Source organism: Poecilia mexicana, unplaced genomic scaffold, assembly GCF_051168715.1.
Source record: "Poecilia mexicana isolate PSO_F unplaced genomic scaffold, ASM5116871v1 scaffold_14, whole genome shotgun sequence".
In the NCBI taxonomy this organism is placed as follows: Eukaryota; Metazoa; Chordata; class Actinopteri; order Cyprinodontiformes; family Poeciliidae; genus Poecilia; species Poecilia mexicana.
In genome coordinates, this window is record NW_028263383.1 from 24,492,464 (window position 1) to 24,514,522 (window position 22,059).

A 22,059-nucleotide genomic window follows, 5' to 3' on the forward strand; every position below is an offset into this window, starting at 1 on the left:
CATATCATGCTCAAAAAGCTATGAAGGCTAACTGAGATTCTGTTAATCTAAAAAAAAATAATTATTCTCTAACATTGACTTAGATTATCTGACACAAGGGCCTATATTAGAAATGAAACAATATAACACATATTATAAAACTTATATTATGTGTTATAACATTCACCGGCAAAGTTTACACAGGTGGTAAAGACTATTATTTATATTCTTTCACTCTGTCAAAAGTAATATACATCCTAAATCTTCCGTTTTTGTTTTGAAAATTTCCTAAAGACACGATGTGAGGAAGAAGAGGGAGATATCTATAAAGAGATGTAACAGAGTTACAAATGTACTTTTTTTAAAAATTATAATTTGTAATTCATTTTATACTGAGAATATGTGAATTTTATCTTATTTAGTTATTTGTTGTTTTGCCTGCGGGGGTCGCCTTTCTACACTTTGCCTCGTTTGTGTCTCCTGGGCTTCCGTAGCTCGGTCCGCCCTCATAGCATCTCCGCTTCCCCCTTTTCCCTCACAGCGTTGTTCTGCGCTGCTGTGGGTAAGTCAGACAAGTTCACTGCTGCGATATATGTTTATTTTCTGTACGGATGTTGTTGTTTATGTTGAAGTTTTATCATATGATGTTTATTGTTGTTTGTTAATGTGTTATTTTGCAGTTTTTACCATCATTGTGGGTTTTTATAACCAGTTTTATTATAATTTTCTTTCTTTTATTTTGGCGCGAAAAACCGGTGCTAATCCAGCACACTCCGGTTGAACATTGTTTTTATTTTCACATTTAGGCTGGAGTGCAAGGAGATTAGAAGAGGAGGTTGATTTATTGTTTTACTCTTCTTCTCCAGGTATGTCTCTTTATTTTAAGTTATCCTTTTTATCTCTGTTTATTTAACTCTGTCTATTGTGTTGCTGTGGCCACCAGGTGGCGTTTTTCTCCTCTTGTTTTTAGTTTATGATTTTTGTGAGATTTCTTTTTTTTGTTACCGTTGATTTTTGTTGAATCGTAAAAAAAAAAAAAAAAGAGTTAGTGGACAGCGTTGTTCTGCGCTGCTGTGGGCTGGAGTGCAAGGAGATTAGAAGAGGAGGTTGATTTATTGTTTTACTCTTCTCCAGAATAAAAAAAAAAAAGATTTCATCGAAACCTGATTGCCTGATTGACTTACCACCCGTTACAGAGAGACGGATTCACTGCAGCACGGATAAATCTCGCATCGGATTTTGGACTCGTCGGCTGAAAAACATATTTTAGTTTATATATATATATATATATATATATATATATATATATATATATATATATATATATATAATTCAGTATTAATCATTTATTTGTGCCATTATTAATCTTTATTTATTAGTGTTTGTATAGTTATATAAATATATATTGATATTACTAAATAATTTATTAAATAAATTATGAACGGCTGTGTGCTTTGTAATATGCTCTTCATACATCGATATCAGAATATTCCATTCCTATTCTATTGTTATAGCCACTAAGCATATTTAAATATGATGAACTATGTATTAAAAACATACTTAAAAAATATAATTGTTTATAAATGTTGCTTTGATAGATGTTTCAATATGGTTTACAGTAACAAAAAAGTGTGTTATGATCGATTAAATCCGCTGATACGTCATTGTGCCTGCTAAACACATAAGGCTGAGTGGAGTGGAGTACCGCTCCAAGATGGCCGCCCTAAATCTCGTCAGCGACAATGGGCTCTTTGCACCTCAGCTTCCGCGTTCGGGGTAAAGCGGCTCGATTGTTTCCGATCCAATACAAATATCATTTACATTAGATGCTTGCAGGGCTTGGCCAAGGGTTGTACATCGATCCGAAGCCCCAACAAGTCAGCTGGAGAAAGGTTTTAGATGTTCGCCTCGTTACACATTCACTGACACGAAGGTGAGTTTTACTTAAACTTTGTGGCTAACATTAACGTTAGCTTATGCTAGTAGGCAATATTCTCGGACATTGTTCTTGTAAAATGTGCTATTTAAGTATCTAAACATTCTAACGGACAATGTATTTATCTTATTTTCAAGTATATTATGTGTGTTTATTGTCGTTAGTGTCAGAGACTAATGGGGAGGTTACGGTTCGGGCTTTTTACTTCCGAAGCCTGACGAAGCTCAACAAGCCTCATAGCTTGACAGTAGCGCAGCTCTGGTGTCAGAGATCTGGTTCAGCTGTTCAGGTTCAAAGTTGCTGCTTTTAGAAAAATATGACCGTGTTGCTTCATGTCTCTGGGTTATTTCGTTTTATTACCTTTGCATGTTTCTTGTTCAGAGCTCAGATAGGACGGTGTTTACAGCAGGATGTACAGGCGGATCAGTTGCTCGGCTGTCTGGCTCTGGTCTGCTCTCTCGTTCCCATAAACTCTTTCAGGCTGAATATAGAAGTGATTCCATGGAAATAACTCAGGGAGGCTCCTTTATTTACCATCCGTATCCCCTGTAGTTTTAGGCTGATCCGGAGTGAAGTGAAGGCTGCAAACTTTGCTGTGCGGCGTTAGCTGGTAGCGACAGATATTTACAAGCAGTCTTCTTAATTCAGGATCGCTTGGAAATTAACGAAAACTTAAAAGCCCATTATATTAGGAAGACAACAATGTTAATAGTATTGGTTTTTTGCATCTGAAATACGACTTAGTCTTTTCTACCAGTCATGGTAACTCAAAGCGGAAAAAAGTGAGCCGCATTAGCTCCTGGAGATGTGATGTCAACGCCTTAGGTGCAAAGAGCCCATAGGCGAGAACGGTCCATGAGGCGTCTATCCTTATATTATGTCTATGGTTATAACTTGTGTTAGGTTTGCGCCACAATATGGAAGATTTCTTCTTCACCAACACACTGCACGCCTGTTCGTGCACTGCTGCCTCTCACTGGTGGAGATGGTGTATTGCACTACTTAAAACAGCCTTAAATAAAGTTTCAAATGCAAAGTTCATAAGTGCTTTGTAGACATCTTGCTGTAAAACTTTAGGATCAATTAAATTAATTGATCTTAGCCAAACCTGCATTTTAAGACGGGTCACGTGAAGAAATAGTTTTTATTTCTAAGCTTTACTTTAAATTTTTAGACCCTTAGAGCTGCAGTGTGTAACTTTTATTAAGAAAATGTTTTTTTACATATTTATTTAAACTGTAAACAACTGCCATGTTGTTTAACACTAAACAACATGGCATAGCAATATAATATTACCACATAAAGCTAATTTTTAAAGTTTAATTGGTAATACTTTTATAACAAATTTATGTCAGATCATGATTTCTTGGTTAATGTCAAGTTGTCATAACGAAGACATTTTGAATAGGCTCAGCAGACTCGCAGTTCCACCAGATGTTTGCTAATTGCTGCTACTGCTAGTCTGAAGAAGCTGTACAGCAGAGGCTGGGGGAAGGAGAGCTCAGCTGGGCTGAAGATCCAAGGTGGAGCTTTGGCTTCCCCAAATGGCTGCCATGGGATTCATTCAAAGATGCATGAATGAGTCTAAGCAACACTCTGGGTTTGCTTTGGATGAAGGAATAACACTATAGCATAATATAAAGCTAAACAAAAAGGGTTTTGAAATAATATTGTTCCTTTATTCATGGTACTTGTGAAACAGTCAAGATCTAAGAAGATGGCTATATTTGAAACCATCTTTCAACTGCTTTCTATCTATTTACAAGGAAAGTTTTAATATTTTATGACTATTTTTTAATCATTAATGTCTGCACAGCAGGCAGCTCCATATATTACCCTTAGAAACACAAGTAGCTCTATTCAAAGTGCTTTCTAATGTAAGAAGAACATGTAGGAGTGGAAGACTTGAGACACAAAGTACAGTTAAAATTGTGAATACTGAAAATCATTTAGTTTTATATTCCAGCTGGATATGAATGATAAACAACAAAGATTTAATTATTGCAAAAATCAAGTAAAAATAGTTAGTAGATATAAATACAAATTTCTCAGCAAATTCTAATCTATTTAAGTTTGGTTTGCTTTGAGTTAAATTGCAGAAAATAAGTGAAAGTTAACCTGTAAAATGCTTGTAACTTGTAACAAAAGGATTGGTTTTTTCTTTATATTTATAACATTTAAGCTATCCTGCTCTATCACTACTACAAACATCTGTAGTTTCAAAATAATAGGGGAAGTTTTTAAACTCCAATTATTCCTGTGTAAAATATCTACATACTTGTCACATTTTTTCTATATTCACATTGACAGGATTGCATCATACATGTCCAGATCTTCGCTTTACAGTACAGTCTCTAGTCTCAATGTAGCTTTGAAAAGGGTGACAAACTTTAACAATTTACCTTACAGTCTGTAAACTACAACCAATGAAATTCAGGTGGTTGTGATCACTTTATATTGAGCTTGTCACCTTTGACTATGTGGTGGTTAGCACATCGAAAGTATAACAATTTCAGCAGATGTTCACTCTCTAATGATATTTTTTTTTCTGAAATGTAAAAGGAAAATTAACAGAACAAACCCAGCTGAATTTAAGATCACCCTTCCATATAACTACACTAAGAGCTTTCTTTCTGTGCATGTTCATGACCAACAAATGTGTGTGTTGGCATGAGGCAGCCAGTTATCAGGTCTGTCCAGCTGCTTCATGCACACTAAGCTCTTTACCAGCTAACACAACAGACTTGGAATATCTCGTAAACACGCACATCTGTTAGCCTTAAATGCATATAATAGCAATTTTCTATTTCAGCTTTTTTCCTCAGTTTAAGTTGGGGTTTTTATAACAAAAGTTCAATGTGTTATTAACAAGTACAATCTTATACTTTAAAAAATAAAAGCTATGAAAGTTGTGTCTTAGTAAGAGTTTGAATTAAAAAACAAGTGGAAAAAAATAACCATCTGGATTTTAATCTGAGATTGAAGGAAAACACGTCTTGTTTTTCTGTTTTGAATTAGGCAGTGGCCAGTAAAATCAAAGGTTAGGATAAGACGCCATTTGTTGTCTTCTCCTAACCCAGTGTTTCTCAACCTTTCTCAGGCCAGCGCCCCCTAGCCCTTATCCAGGTCCCTCACCGCCCCCCCAAACAATTTGTAGGCTACTTTGCGCTGACCATTATTTTATTATTAATATTACTATCACTATTGTAGATGTTTTGATTTTTATGCTCGTTTCTGTATTTATCATCAAAAATAATTTCCCAGAGAACAAAAAAGCCATTTGAATAGAAATTATTTTCACAGGTGTCTATGAAAAATGCAATGAACATTCAAGTTAAAATCGGTAGGCCAACAGCAGCCAATCAATGGAAAAATTATTCTTATTTTGTGCCATTTTCTTTTTGTTAAATATTCCACAAAATGACCAGATAAAAGATGTTCAACATGCCAGTTTAAACTTTGAACTATTTGCAAACCGACTGAGCTCTGCAGCATTAAAACATGGATAGAACTGTAACTTCATTAATCATAGCTCTTCTTCTCTTCAGTGTTTCTGTTGGTTTCTGGTGGTGCAGCTCTGTGCTGCCTTCAGGAGAATGGGACATCAGAGTATCATCCATAAAATTTCACCCACATGGCATTTAGTGTGCAAACCAGAGCTTTCAGTGGAAAAACAAAAGTTCCAGATCCTTTAATGCCGTACAAATATGAGACAGAAACATGGATTATATCTTTATATAGACCTGTCTATTGATTATAGATTAATAGTTTTACTGGACAGAAATGACGAAGAACAAATCTGGTTCTTAATCAAATCCTAATGAGTCAAATTGAAAGTGTCATGGAGTCATCAGCCTCATGACATTAACACTGACATGAAAAATAATACTGAAGAAATGAATAAATCTAATTAAAAACATAAATAAGTGATCAGTTCTTTACTGTTATGGTCTGTAAGATATTTATTCTCAGTACTAGATGTGGTCTCAACAAACCCATGACATTTCAACATTATTATTTTACCTTTTATCTGGAAATAGTGTCTGTTTATTCTTGCCATACAGTCCTCTGTATTAATTATTGCTCTAAAGGTCTTGCCATACCAGTTTATTCCTCTGTATTTACTTTAGTTTCTTAGTTTATTCTTGCATTTTGTTCTTCTTTCATTTCCATGTAGTTTCCTTTGATTAGTATTATCCTCTCCTGGTTTATTGCTATGTCCACTTTAGTTTCTTTCCTGTTGCTAGATTTATTTTATCGTTTATTGACCATCATTAATCTTCACTCATCACCTGCTGCGCCGCCTAATCATCATGTTTCACATCATGTGTTGATTTTTCACTGTTCAGCGTCAGATTCTCTGTTTTTATGCCATAATTCACATCTAGTTCGTCGCTCCGTTTTATGTCCCGCTTCTCCTGTTTCAGAGTTTTGCGCGTCGTTTTTTTTTTGTTTGTTTGTTTTGTTTTTTTAACCCCCTATGGTGCGCAGCGTTTGGGAAACGTATCGATGGGGGAAAGGCAGACTGACATAAACCTTTTAAAACAACGGAAACAATTTCGGTATTCTGATTATTGAAATTTAAAAGTGATGTGTTGTTCCATCACACCCGTTTCATACCGGACCACTTACAGCTCCGGTGTTATCGCTATAAAATGAACACTCTCTATTGTGGTATCACCCCTGGAGGGATTTCTTTATTTAAATGGTTCATTTTTCAGAGGGATACAAAGTGAGGGTATCGTGATTTTAGTAATTTGTTTATAAGAGCGATTTTCTGTTGTCCTTCCATGGAAGCGGGCAGCTTTCAAATGGAAATAAAACACTTTTTAATATAAGTTGCTGCTTTGACATGATCACAGAACTGCCAAAACATATGTACAAAAATCCTCAATAAAACATAAAATATTTCAAAATCAGACACCAGACAAGTGAATCACAGCAACGTCATCAGCCGGTGTTACACTGAACTGATGCGGTGAAGCTACTAGTAGCAGGAGAGGAGCTGCGCCAAGAAGCTACAAATACTGAAGAGAAGAAGAGCTGCCATCAATACAGTTGCAGCCAAGCACGATTTAATGTTACACAATACAGTTTTAGTAAGTTGCTCAAAGTCTAAACTGGTATTGTTATGCATATAAGGCGTAAAGTTTACCTTCGACCAAACGCCCCCCAAAGGTAACAGTAATATATGTGTTTAAGAGGGTTTGGTTGTGCTTTTGTGAGAGTATATGTAGGCATGTAAACTCAGTTATAAATTTTGGCCTATGTTGCCTCTCATAGTAAACTGTAGAGTAGACAAGGCATGAGTCCATTAGAAGAAAGAAATTATGAAAAAGGCAAAATTGTGAAAATTCAGAAACAAAAAAGCAAGTTACCACCTACCTATGGCGTGTATAACTTGTTTTATTTTATTCATCTCCAGTCATAAAAAGATGTTTGACAAAAACAATGACCTTTGGGTACCAATATTGATGGGTGGGGGATCTAAAAGTTGAAGCTGTGGTGGAAGGAAAATAAAGAGAAGAGATAGAAAAAGTCTAAGTGTAGAAGGAGAGCAATGTGATAAATCCTCCTCAGATTTGAGTGACTATGAGATGTGACATAATCCCAAGGGTTGAAATATTCCCATACATGACAAAATAGGTCTCTTTCCCATAAAGTCGATACTTTATCAGTCGTTCTTAACTCCTTATATTTAATTTTTACATTTTTGTTGCAGAGAAATTGAATAAATTACAGTTACTGTTATATAGATGTAATATATTTTTCAGTGTTTAAGGTAAACTCTTAAACAAAATATTTAATTGGAGTTTAATGATATAGAGTCAAAACAAACAGCTGATATGATGAGGAGAAAATTAGCTCTTTCCCTTTTTTTAGCTCTGGTCTTCTGAACTCAAAGACCATTTCATCTGGGTGTAAGACACAAAATCTTGTTGGCTTGAGCGTCCCAGATGAAAGATGTTATTTCTTTAGTTTTCTTTCGCCTGCAGCTCAGTTTCAGTGATCACAAAAAGGCCAATGAGTTAAGATCACAGCATGAAAAACATCATCCATCTACCCAAAACCACAGTAACTAGTAGCCCAGGGACAGAGAAGAACATTTAATGAGCTGTACCTTCAGATGGAAAACATTTTGTTTTTTTGCATGTATTTTTTCCTCTGTGAAATCTTCTGACTGTCTGCTGATACTGACCTCCTGACAAGTCACTCACCACACTGCTGATCAAGAAACTCCTGTCATATTATTGTAGATATCAAAGCTGCGGCTTCTGAAGGTCTGTCTGAGGCTATCTCCGATGGACTAGCTGCAAAAACTAATCTGCTGTGTATGAATTCTGCATTCCTGGACTTTGTCAAAAACAGAAAAATGAAAATATTTTAAATTACACATCAATTCAGGTTGAGATAGGGCTTGAAGAAATAAAACTTACACAGTGTAATATGAAGCCTAGGTGTAAATTCAACCCGTGAGACTCTCTTCAACCTTCTGGCATCATCAACTGCCACACCTCAGCCAACCAGTACTGGATCGCTGCTCCGCCCCAGCCAATCACCATGCAAGAACTTCTTCAAAAGGCCAATCAACCACAGATCCACCAGCTTCAGCCGTGCTTCAACCTACCTCCTCCCTGTCTCCACCCTCATCCTCCAGGGCATATTTCAGACTCCCTCCAGGCTCCGCTCCACTACCAGTGTCCGGGTCCGGAGGAAGACTGCCCTGAGCTTTGCCCCGAGTTGATCATCCAAGCTCACACCGATTCTCAGCACGCACATCTTCTGCCGGTGTCCAAGCGGGCCAATAAAACTTTATAACTACTGTTTTTCTCAGTGTGAGTCTCTACAGATTGAAATAGATGTATTTTGTATAACAGTTACCTTACATCAAATCAAAATCAAATCAAATATTATTTGTATAGCACATTTCAGCAACAAGGCATTTCAAAGTGTTTTACATCATAACAAAAATAAAAAGCCATACAACACACAGTCAACAACGTTACATTTTGAAATAATTATGTGTCAAATTATTGATTAATGTTTCAAAGCAACTCTAAACAGCTGGGTTTTTAGTATAGATTTAAAGGAACTCAGTGTTTCGGCTGTTGTGCAGTTTTCTTGAAGTTTATTCCAGATTTGTGGTGCTTAGAAACTGAATGCTTCTTCATACATTACATAGTGCTGTTGTTCTGCTAAACAGAGCACATTAATTGCTTTTTATAATATTTTCAAATGCTGCACTGCAAAAACATCTTACCAAACATTTTGTCTCGTTCCTAGTGCAAATATCTTAGTACTCTTCAAATAAGACAAAAATAACTTACAAGTAACTTTTAAATGAGATATATGCCAGCTTGTTTTAAGTAAATAATTCTTTAATATTGATGAAAAAGTTCCACAATTTCAATTATAACACGGGAAAATGTTTTGCTATCAGTGAAATTATCTGCCAGTGGAACTATTACTTTATTAATTTTAAGAAATGATTTATTTAAAACAAGCTTCTATATCTTGCTGAAATGTTTCTTGTAAGTTAGTTTGGTAACACTTTATTTGAAGGGGTGTGAATAAGATTGAGGTGACACCATCATAAACATGACATAACACCTGTTATGAACATGAATAAGCCTTCATGAATATTTATGACTGTTGTAAAGCGTCATTTGGTAAATTATGACACTTTTAATACGAAGTTGACATTATTGAAAATGTCTTCGTTATGACAACTTGACATTAACCAAGACAACGTCGTTGTCATGACAACTTGACATTAAGCAAGAAATTATAACTTGTCATGAATGTAATAACAGGTGAATTTATTGGTTTATAAGGCTTATATCCTTATAAGTCAGCATTAACAAGTCATGAAGATTTCCAGTTACCTCAAGTAAAGTGGACCACACTTACTTGAGGTAACTGGAAATCTTCATGACTGTCATTAAAGTGATAGAATAATGACACTCAATGACATCGTCATCACTAGTTTACTGTGATACACTTTAACAGAGGAGGATAATGTCACAATTATAATGGTCTCATGACAGCAAATGGTATGTGTAACAACAAGTGACTTGTTAATGCTGTCTTATTGTTGTGATCTGTTTTCTGTGTACTAATTTTGAGGTTTTCCTGTGTTTATTGGTCTGTTCCCCTGTGAGTCTCTGTCTTTCCTGTTTGTTCCCAGCTGTGTCTCGTTTCTTTGATTACCCTCCCAGTGTATTTAGTCCCACCTGTTGTCTTTGTCTGTTGTCGGATCCTCGTCGTCTAACGTCTTGCTCCTCGTTGTTCCGTTCTGTGGATTATTGTCATTACATTATCATCATTTCATCATCATCCTGGGTCTGCCTGCGTCCTCACTTCACCACCAAAACATGAATCATGACACTTATAAGGATAATATTTTAAAATTCACCTGTTATTACATTCATGACAAGTTATAATATCTTGCTTAATGTCAAGTTGTCATGACAACGTTGTCTTGGATAATATCACGTAGTCATAACAAAGACATTTTTGTCTAGATTAATGTCAAGTTGTCATAATGAAGACATTTTGAATAATGTCAACTTTGTATTAAAAGATTTACCGAATGACACTTTATGAGAACAGTCATAAATATTCATACAGACTTATTGATTTTTCATGACAGGTGTTATGTCATGTTTATGACAGTGTCATGTCAGTCTTATTCACACCCCTTCAAATAAAGTGTTACCGTTAGTGTTGTCTTATTTCAAGTGTACTAAAATATTTGCCCTAGAAACTAGACAAACATACTTGGTAAGATTTGTTTGTTTGTTTTTGCAGTGTAGCAGGTGTTGATGCTTTCATGACATGTGAAAATTTTTGTGACTTGCAAACATGCATCAAAGTTTGTAAATGATATGATAAACAAATTTGATTATGGTTTGTCAAATAATGATTAACAGTACGGTAACTGCTCACCCTAACTGCCAAAATATCCTGTAGCGCAATGTACTTATAGTACAAATTTTGAAATTGTGACAAGTGGGCTTAGAGAAAAACTCTAAGGCTGTCCAGAAAAGCATTTCTTGTGTTTTTCTACAGCAGTTATCAAATGAGAAACACCCTGACCAGGTCACCAGTAAATCACAGGACAACACAAGACAAAACCACTATGCATATCCTCAAATTAACACAGAAAAACAATTTAGAAAGACCAGTTACAGTAACAGGCATATTTTTGGACTGTGAGAGAAAGCTAGAGTACTCATGTTGTAACTATGGAATCAGTCTTTCAATCTCAGGATGGCAGCTCAAAGCACTACAAAATAAAAATAGGCTGAAATTCTTCTGGTTAATGTGTGTAAAACTGAAATCTTCCTGTAATTCAATAAGTTAGGAATTCCATTGAATACTTTCTACTGTTTTTCTAACATTTAATATTTTTGTATTAAATTTTTCTAAATGCAGTGTTTTTTCATTTTTTTCCCCACCTAAACAGTTTTACCACTGAGCTGATCTACATAATTTCAGAATTGAACACCAGAACATCCAAATAATTTTTAATGAAAGCACAAAAAATCCTTAGAAAACCAACAGATCATTCAGTGTTTATGTAAAATTTAGTGCATATTTATCTCATTCTCTATCGCCTGAAATATTTTTGTTTTGTTTTGAAAGTGGTTCAAATATGTTTCATGTGAGATAAAAAAAAGTTGATTAAAACATAGGTGCTTAATAATTAAATCAGTCATTAGTTATTCAAATATTCTGAAATCACATGCTGTCCTCTACCTGGCTTAATGTCCTCAGATGGTATTTTGTCACAATGAGAGTTTCTGCCAGAAAAACTTACTTGGATTTCAGAAAGCAGCCATGAAGCATAAATGACTAAAACAAACAACTTTATCGTCGAGATACATTTCATCTATATTCTTCATTGGATCTGCACAATATGAAGAAAAGATTTAATTGCCAAACTAATACTGAATAACCCTGACAATATCGATTATGTTTAACTTCACAGAGGTAGAAAGCATTTTTTGTTCTTATACAAACAGATTTACTCGATTTACTCCTATCTGAAGTAAGTAATTCTATTAGTTATTTCCTCTATTAGCAGAACATTTTTTTTACAAATTGCAGGTGTAGCTATTGTTTGGCTTTATTGTTATGTGATGTCAAATTTAATCTAATAAACCACCCTAAGCAGAACATAACTGCATTTTACTCCACATAAAGTAGTAAAATAAAAAGCTACTGTTGTGTTGTATGTTCTAAGTCACATGTTTTTCTTTTCCAAAGGGACAAACAGGATTCAATGCCACACTGCTGCAACATGACTACTTGTGCCATTGCAGTGATAAGCAGGTGTGTGTTCTCTAGTAGAAAAAACAGAGGTGTGACTGACCCAGATTTAACCTGCAGACATGACATGGCCTCACCTTCATGACAACACACTGCTACATATGTGTGAGTTACAGTACAAACTGCCACAGCCAAGAATCAGCTCCCCTGGCGGAGGCACATTTCAACCCCCTAGCCCCCCTCCAAGTGTCTCATCTGCAATGACATGGACACACACACTCATCACCTCTCCAGCTGCTCTCCCACACACACACAAGCACACATATATACATAAGTCCCACTGATTTTCCCCCTGAATTACAATCTGTTCAGAGACTCACAGCAGTGCTGTGACATAATCCGGCGGGACCAATGTCTGTCAGTGCAGCCCATTCACTTTGTTAAAAAGCCTGCAGGCTCCAAAGCATTGTTCTGCTCCATCTTTTCCTGCATCTGAAACTCAGGGGAATTCAGATTTCAGCCCTCAGATGTCAAATAAATTTGCAGACAAAATCCTGATGATTACTTCAATACATGAACTACAGCTTTTGATTCCACTCCTGTTTTTACTTGTTCCCTTATCTTTCCTGTAAAGATGGAGCTGTTTGTTTTCTCTTCATATTGAGCATCAGTGTCATCAAACAGGTGTTCCCTATTAAATATTTGACCATGCAGCTGGAATGAAAAACAAAGAGGAGTTCTAAGTTAAAAAAGTAGCAGTTTCTATGGTAAATGGTTAGTAATGGCTTTGTACTTGTACAGCGCCTTATCAAGTCCAGAGAACCTCTCAGGACTTCACATTACAGTCATTCACCCATTCACTCACACGCTGATGGTGGCAAGATACTGTATAGTAGCCACAGCTGCCCTTTCTCAGAAAATGTTTGGTAACACTTTATTTGAAGGGGGTTGAATAAGACTGACATGACACCGTCATAAACATGACGTAACACCTGTCATGAACATCAATAAGTCTTCATGAATATTTATGACTGTTGTCATAAAGTGTCATTTGGTAAATAATGACACTTTTAATACAAAGTTGACATTATTCAAAATGTCTTCGTTATGACAACTTGACATTAATCTAGACAAAAATGTCTTCGTTATGACTCCTTGTTATTAACCAAGAATCATGTCATAAATATGTCATAATAGTAGTCATAATGATTTAATTATTACACTATCAAAAGCTTTAACAAAACAGCTATTAATATTCCCACTACCTGAAATAAAGCGAAACAAGTAGGACCAACAATAAAGATTTCATTAAACTTTATTACACAAATTATTTAATAAAACATAAAATTTAATAATTTCTTTTACATCAAGTAAAGTGAAACTAGTAGCACCAGTTATGAATGTCAGTGTTATTACAGTGTCATTAATATTAACTCTTACTTCAAGTAAATTGAAACAAGTAGCAACAATTATAAAGATGTCATTTAGTGTTATTACAGTGTCAAATGCTATGCTAACAGAGTCATTGATATTAAGTCTTACCTCAAATGAAGTGAAACACACTGGACTACTTATAACTACCATCATAACTGTAGAACAAACCCTTTGTACATTGGAATAAAACAAAAGATAACTTGTTCTAAGATAACAGAGGGTTTAACGTCTGGTCAGTATGTTGTTACTCTGAAATGCTGATTGAAAAACTAAAACAGAATTACTTATTCTTTAACTTAAGAAAATAGATTCTTTCAACAGCAACATTTTTTGCTTTGATTATGTCAGCCATCTCCTTCGTAATAGTCTTCCTGTAATGCTCTGAAAACAGGAGATCTTCTTCTTGTCTTCATTTCCTGGAAGCAGCTCTTTGAAGGTGTCCAGAAATGCTCAGAAATTACAGCTGCTCTTGCAATAGTTAATCATGGTGAAAACCTTTTCATGAATTCAAACTTGGTGAATCTCTTCTGAACATCCTCATAGTCGGTGATGACTCAATTCATTGTTGTCACTTAAAAAAAGAACAAAAACAAAAATCAATGTCATCATAACTCAGCATTTATTTAAATACCATTTATTTACCGAATGACACTTTATGACAGCAGTCATAAATATTCATGAAGACTTATTCATGACAGTGTCATGTCAGTCTTATTCACACCTCTTCAAATAAAGTGTTACCCATTCTGTTTTAGATGCAATTTAGAAATGTTAACTATAAACTGAGTCTGCTTTGATAAATTTGTAGTAAGTCTAGCTTGGTTTTTATCCAAATGTAATGTAATGACACCAAGATTTGCAACAATAGTTGCATGTTATTTAGATAAAGTTACATTCAAAAACATCAAATCAATATCAAGTTACTGATTTGACTGACAATATTGACAAATTATTGTCTTTCCATTGGGGAGTATCCCAGACAAAAACGGAAGAACAGATTTTCCTGCCTCCAAGGTAGAGGGATTTTGTTGTTCCTTTAAGCCAGACATGTCCAAAGTCCGGCCCGTGGTCAAATTTCCACGGGCCGGATAGCCTCTGTCATAAAATCAGTAACGTCTGGCCCGCACGTAGAATTAATACATTGGGTAGCAGTACCGTTACCTGCATAGGGCGTAGCTTACACACTAAATGCTGTTCCTCATTTACCCACTAGAGGGCAGAAGCCCATGTGACTCAGACCTTTTGCAGCTGGAGCTCATTGAGCTGCAGAGTGACGCAGAGAGCCGCGGTCGGCACCAGCAGCTTTCTCTCGCGAACTTTTACCGACAGCTGGATAAGGACAGTGTTATGTTTGGAAGCCAGGACGAGGTAAAAGCTGAAGTAGACAAAGAACTCTTAACAGCGTTTATTCAGAACTCGCTCAGCAGTACAGTAACATCAGGTCATCCTCTCCGCCATTTTATCTCTTCTTCTCCTTCTCTCCCTCAGTCTATCCTATTCTCGTACACCACCCAGTGGTAGACACAACAGACAGGTTTCGAGAGATTCGAGCATTTAGTAAGAAAATGCTAAGCTCGTTTGGGTCGGCTTTAGGGTTGCCACCTGTCAGAAATCAAAATAAGGGACGCGTCGTCCCTTATTTTGATTGCCGCTGGGACTGCGGCGGCAGCGTGTCGGGGTTGGTCTGTGTTACCCAGAAAGCAGTTGGGCGCAATATCGCAACCATAGACATAATATAAGGATAGACGCCTCATGCCCCGCTGTCGCCTATTGTCGCTGACGAGATTTAGGGCGGCCATCTTGGAGCGGTATACCACTCCACTCGGTCCTATGTGTTTAACAGGCACAGTGACGGATCAGCGCATTTAATCGATCATAACACGCTTTTTTGTTACTGGAAACCATATTCAAACATCTATCAAAGCTACATTTATAAACAATTGTATTATTTAAGTATGTTATTTAAGTTATTTAAGTATTTAAATATGCTTAGTGGCTAAAACAATAGAATAGGAATGGAATATTCTGATATTGATGTATAAAGAGCATATTACAAAGCACACAGCCGTTCATAATTTATTTAATAAATTATTTAGTAATATCAATACATATTTAAATAACTATACAACACAAATAAAGATTCATAATGGCACAAATAAATAATTAATACTGAATATATATATATATATATATATATATATATATATATATATATATATATATATATATATATATATATATTTATATTTATTTATTTATTTTTTTTGCCGACTTCTAGCTTCAGAGATTCAGCAGCTGAGATTAAGTCCAAAATCTGATGAGATCCATCCGTGCTGCAGTGAATCCGTCTCTCTTTATAGATTTCTCCCTCTTCTTCCTCACATCGTGTCTTTATGAAACTTTCAAAACAAAAACGGAAGATTTGGGATGTATCTTACTAGTGAAAGAATTACATATAAATAATAGTCTTTACCACCTGTGTAAACTTTGCTGGTGAATGTTATAACACATAAGTTTTATAATATGTGTTATATTGTTTCATTTCTAATGCTCTTGTGTCATATAATCTAAGTCAATGTTAGAGAATAATTAATATTTTTAGATGTACAGAATCTCAGTTAGCCTTCATAGCGGGGCTGAACCCGTATTACACCAAGCACTGTAGCTAATATTAGCTAGTATCTCGCCGGTGGACATAAATACAGTAAAGTAATATTCTAATCACAATATATACACAATAATATGTCCATCTTACTTGTGAAATGCTGTCTGTGGAGCCCTCACATCAATAATCCATAGATCCGAACAATAATATCCCTCAGAGCTGAGGCATCGTCTATTGTTTTGATTGAGGAAAGTAGGAGTTTATACCGCTCTAAGATGGCCGCCGTATTTCCTGCGCCGGAGCAGCCAATGCGGCGTCTACCCTTATATTATGTCTATGATCGCAACACCGTGAGTGAAACAATGACTAGGGCTCGGGGACTACTAATTTATTATTATACATTTGTAAAATACGGAACAAATCGCGTCCTGTTTCGGTTTAATAAAGGAACGATACATTTAACAGTCAAATGCGGGACGGTTCCATATTTTACGGCAGTGGTCCCTAACCCCCGGTCCGTGGACCAATTGGTACCGGGCCGTGCAAAAAATAATTAAATATTTTCGTTTTATGTATTATTTGAGTCTGGAGGATCTTTTATTTTGAAAATCCTTTAACCGGATTCTCTCAGTTACTTTGAGCCCACAAGCAGCAAAATGAGTAAGAAACAGATAAGATGTCTTTGGAAAGTTTCTTTGCAAAGAGGAAAAGGCCCAGAGAAGAGACAGGAGGATGGATTTATCCCGGACCGGTAGGTGAGTCCCACATTACAAGCCGCTCTGAGTAACATGCGGCGACCGGCTGCTAATGAGGCAATGAGGCTTCAAACTGCTTCACCTCGTAGAGACCAAGCAGGCTGTGGATATAAGCAACACTTTGGGTGTCATTGTCTCTCATCACTCCCAGATGGACCGTCTCGTTGCAGAGAAACAAGCTCAGGGCTCCCATTAGTCTTTATCGTGAGTTAAAATGTTCACGAAAGTAAAATGTTCGTTTTTGTGGTGCATCTGTATCTTATTTTGAAGGGATATGTAAAACGTTACCATAGCAACCAGAGTCAGAGTGTTTGGGCAGTGGTCAAGAGGAGATGAGTAGAGCTTGTGTCTAAGAGCTTAAGTCTGGTTTGGACGGCAAGATTTATGAATTGTCGGCCGATTCTCCAAACCTCTGTGACCACAGAGCTGATAAAAGTACAACAGGTTCGATCGGTTCGTGTTCAGCCACACGGCTGGAGCAACACACCACATGAACCGATTCTAGAGGATAATCCAGTAAAACCCCCAACATACCATATGGGAATTTAGAATAAATAAACACGGATGACGATGTAGAAGCAATAGTGATAGTTTGTGGAGTCATTTTAAGAGATAAAAGACGTAACAAAAAGAAAAGGCGGTGGATAAAAGATGACGGGAGGAGCCGCTCTATTTGCTGCACTATGATTTGGAGGCGACTGTTTTTTCATAGTTAATGTTTTTAACTGAATAAACATAATAAACATATATAATAAGGACCTTTACATATAATAATAAACATTTCCACATATCATCTCCGATATCCACCAGACTCTCAGTTCCGTGATATGTCAGCTGTTAAGGATTCCTGTCACATTCAGCAGGTTGTATTCTCGTTCCCAGTCAGTGTAAACCTCACAGGCTGTGATAAAAAGGCCAAGACAACCCAAATAGGGTATATTCAGGATTTAGCTGGAACACCAACATGCAGAAGCCTTATCTGACGGTTCGAACCCCACATTAATGCAGACAAGTCATTTGTCATTTACAATAAGTCTCTGAATAAATTTTGTTTTTTAAGATCAAAATAAGTCATGAATTCAGACAAGTTTTCAGTTTTCACTCCAGAATAAGAAACTTTAAAAAATCTAATCAACATTTACTAATATGTCATATTTCAAATGAGCCCTGCACTTGTTGATATGACCATTACTTGCTCCTTTTTCTGTTATTTTATTTAACCCTATACGGACTACGGGATCACCGGCGATCAGAGATGCATACATATTTTTCAAATGCCGGTAGAATTCGAACCACGTAAGGTAGAACAATATTTATTTTTTTATATAAAACCGTAAGAATTATACTTACTTTTCCGAATGTAATTTGCACACAATTACTTCTGTTTAACTGTTAGAAAAAAGTTAGTGTTAAAAAAAGTGAAGTTAAGTGATTATTCAATTGCATATGATATGCATGTTTCAAATTAACCAAAAGGCATGCTTAAGATCGCTGAAATTAAAATCAAAAAGCAAATGTAAAACACAGAATGGCTTGCTGAAATTTGTTTAAATATATTGCTGTTCTATGTAAAAAAAAACGTCCGCCAAGGTCGGCCCCCCTACGTTTTTAACACATCCAATTCTGGCCCCCTTTGCAAAAAGTTTGGACACCCCTGCTTTAAGCAATAAATTGATGGACTTAGATATCCATTTATAGAGTGGAAAAATAGAACAATCCTGTATTGTCCTACTGTGGGGAAATTCTAGGGTAACTTCAACAAAGTGACAGGCAAACAAGGCATGTAGGTTAACCCAGGGGCGCGGTATAGGGGGGAAAAGTGATGACAATTCTAGGGGCCCTGACCAACAGGGGGCCCTCCACAATTTAATTATTTATTTTTTGTTCATAGGAAAATAAAATCGGGGACCTGTCAATTACAAAATTAATCATATTGTATTTTCAAAGATTGTTTTTAGCAGTAAAAAGTGTGATGTTCCCACTCCCAGGCAGGGAAGAGCATTAAAGGGAATGGGAGGCGGCGGCCGGCCCGGGCCTGGATGGGAGGCAGGTTATGACTTATGATTTGATTCTGATGAGAACTGGAGAAGGTGGGCCCTCTCCTGTTGAGTGTGGTGTATGTAGGTCCCCCAGTAGATTATATAGTAGGGTGCCCCAGTCATTGTTGACTCATGATTGCTAAAAACTTTGCAAGACCGACTGATTTTAGTGACATAGTGGGTGTAAAATATTGAATAAAATGTTGTGCGACATGACTGGCTTTATTTTAATTCTTACATTTAACTTTATGTGGTGCACCTACAAATGGCACCACAGTATTTTGTTGTTTTTTGTATTATTTGCAGTTCGCTATGTTCATCTGTCTTTATTTATAGTGCTTTTCTGGGAAGGGGACAGGAGCGGTAATGGCGACGCGGAACCTTTGTTTGGGGGGGTGTTGCTTCCAGGTTGGTTTTGGGATGGACTTCCGGTTTGTCTCAAATACAATCTGGATGTTAACAGCAACAGTGGTCGTCATTGCTGACTCCTTGTCTATTTCCTCTTCAGGTCAGTATGTGGTTGGGGAAAAGCACCAAGGCTATCGTGTGGGATATTTAGCATCTCGGTTAACCAGAATAAGTAGTGTAGTTAGGTTTTGTGGACCGTTTGGCTGATTTTCTGAGGCGGGTTTTGGCGTTGGCTCGCTCTGAGGGCCGTTGGATCTTAACGTCTCCATGGAGGACCGTTATGTCCCAACATCTCCATGTTAAATACGTGTTATTTTGATCTGTTCTTTTTATTGTTGGCTGTTAAAGCAAATTAAGTACCCTTTTCCCAAAATATGGGTTGTATTGTGGGCCAAATTCAAGTAATGCATTAAGAGGTTCAAAGTGGGTTAAAAGTTTAGTTTTTAAAAGTGCAAAGAATAATATTCATTGTTTGATCTTAGAGTTACCATAGTTATAAACAGAGGTTTAGCCCTTTCTTTTAGTCATTTCCTTGTATTTGAACTCAGATGGTTTACTAATACAAGTCAGTGAATAAAAATTACAATCTGGATGTTAACAGCAACAGTAGTCGTCATTGCTGACTCCTTGTCTATTTCCTCTTCAGATTGTGTCAACTCTGTTACAGCAGTTCTGACACCCGGGACCTGTAACAGATCGGTAACATTTATGACACACAAATTTACAAGTTGATCGCCAATATTGTCTCCAAGTGTATTCTGGGTAAAACACATCACCAACCATCCACATCAGTCAGATACTTAGGAACGGATTGTAAACTAGGTAGATTGGAGTATTTTTACGACAAATATGAGTGGCTTTTATTAGTACCAGGGTTGAAAGTAGTTTTAAATTCTTGGGGGTACTATGACAGAAAAGTGTATATATATATATATATATATATATATATATATATATATATATATATATATATATATATATATATAAAAAAAATTCCCTTCTCACCCTCCGCGGGTGGTCTCTTTCATCCTCTGAGCTCGGGTCCTCTACCAGAGGCCTGGGAGCTTGAGGGTTCTGCGCAGTATCTTGGCTGTGCCTAGAACTGCACATTTCTGGACTGAGATGTCTGATGTTGTTCCTGGGATCTGTTTGAGCCACTGCTCCAGTTTGGGGGTGACTGCCCCGAGGGCCCCTATGACCACAGGCACCACTGTGGTCTTCACCTTCCAGGCCTTCTCCAGTTCCTCTCTGAGGCCCTGGTATTTCTCCAGTTTCTCATGCTCCTTTTTCCTGATGTTGTGGTCACTTGGTATTGCTACATCCACCACAACGGCTTTCCTCTGTTCTTTATCCACCACCACAATGTCCGGTTGGTTCGCCATTACCATCTTGTCTGTCTGGATCTGGAAGTCCCACAGGATCTTAGCTCGGTCATTCTCCACCACCTTTGGGGGTGTTCCCCACTTTGACCTCGGGGCTTCCAGTCCATATTCGGCACAGATGTTCCTGTACACTATGCCCGCCACTTGGTTATGTCGTTCCATGTATGCTTTCCCTGCCAGCATCTTGCACCCTGCTGTTATGTGCTGGACTGTCTCAGAGGCCTCCTTGCACAACCTACACCTTGGGTCTTGTCTGGTGTGGTAGATCTGAGCCTCTATTGCTCTGGTGTTTAGTGCCTGTTCCTGGGCGGCTAGGATGAGGGCCTCTGTGCTGTCCTTGAGTATATATATATATATATATATATATATATATATATATATATATATATATATATATATATATATATATTGTCGTGAAAACTGGCATAAGGGTGTGAGATCTTTCCAGGTACACGCAGAAAATGGAGTAAAAGCCTGAGAAATAACAGTAATCTGTAATCTTGCATATTGATTTAATGATGATTAAAGAAGTGAAATACAAAATACATACATATGTAACAGTTGGAATGATTGAAATATATGGTCTATTTTTGATCTGTAATGTCTGTAATGTATAATTGAAATATATGTTCTGTATTCATGACTTGTAGTAACAATAACAACTTGATTGTTGTATGTTGATTATTGATGATTAGAAATGGTAACAGCTTGAGTTACAGAATAGATAAGTGATGGAGAATAATACTGAGAGTATAAGTTGATAAAATAACAAGTTGATTATGTTTTGTGATAAATTACAAAAATGAAATGACTAAAGATTTGAGTTTGTGAGAAAGGAGGTAGACTCTGTCGCAATTAGTACACTGAGCTGGGCGGAGGTGCTAGAACAACTCCAAAAAAGGCAGTAAGTTATGAGAAATGGCCTCAACGGCCAGATGGCCAGCAGAAAAAGGGAAGTACCGAAGAGAGTTGTTGCAATGAGTCAGGGGGGAGATGGTGATTTGGAGAAGGTTGGGACTTTCCACTCATTCATGAGTACGAGTCAGAAGTCACGTAGATCTCTCTCATACACAATCAGTTTCCTCCCAGGACCTGGACAACTTCTGATGCCTCCGACAACTCCAGTACCCCTTAATGACCTCCAGCGACGGAAAAGGATTACGATTGTGGATAAAGCGTCATGCTGCTTATGCTTTTTGCTTTGTTCTGCTGAACTTCCAGATTTTTTTATTTTTTTTTTTGGAGG

General features: G+C 36.8%; 2 long non-coding RNA genes across 2 annotated transcripts; one reads left to right on the top strand and one right to left on the bottom strand.

Moving 5' to 3' along the window:
* Positions 1-319: 319 nt before the first annotated feature.
* Positions 320-1,001, top strand: LOC148155570 (uncharacterized). Its single transcript, XR_015765247.1, has 2 exons — positions 320-541; positions 786-1,001. It is a non-coding gene; the product is annotated as an uncharacterized LOC148155570 (long non-coding RNA).
* Positions 1,002-19,230: 18,229 nt separating this feature from the next.
* LOC148155571 (uncharacterized) lies at positions 19,231-20,301 on the bottom strand. The gene is made up of 2 exons (XR_015765249.1): positions 20,136-20,301; positions 19,231-19,267 (listed from the first exon to the last, which is right to left on the bottom strand). It is a non-coding gene; the product is annotated as an uncharacterized LOC148155571 (long non-coding RNA).
* Positions 20,302-22,059: the final 1,758 nt, after the last annotated feature.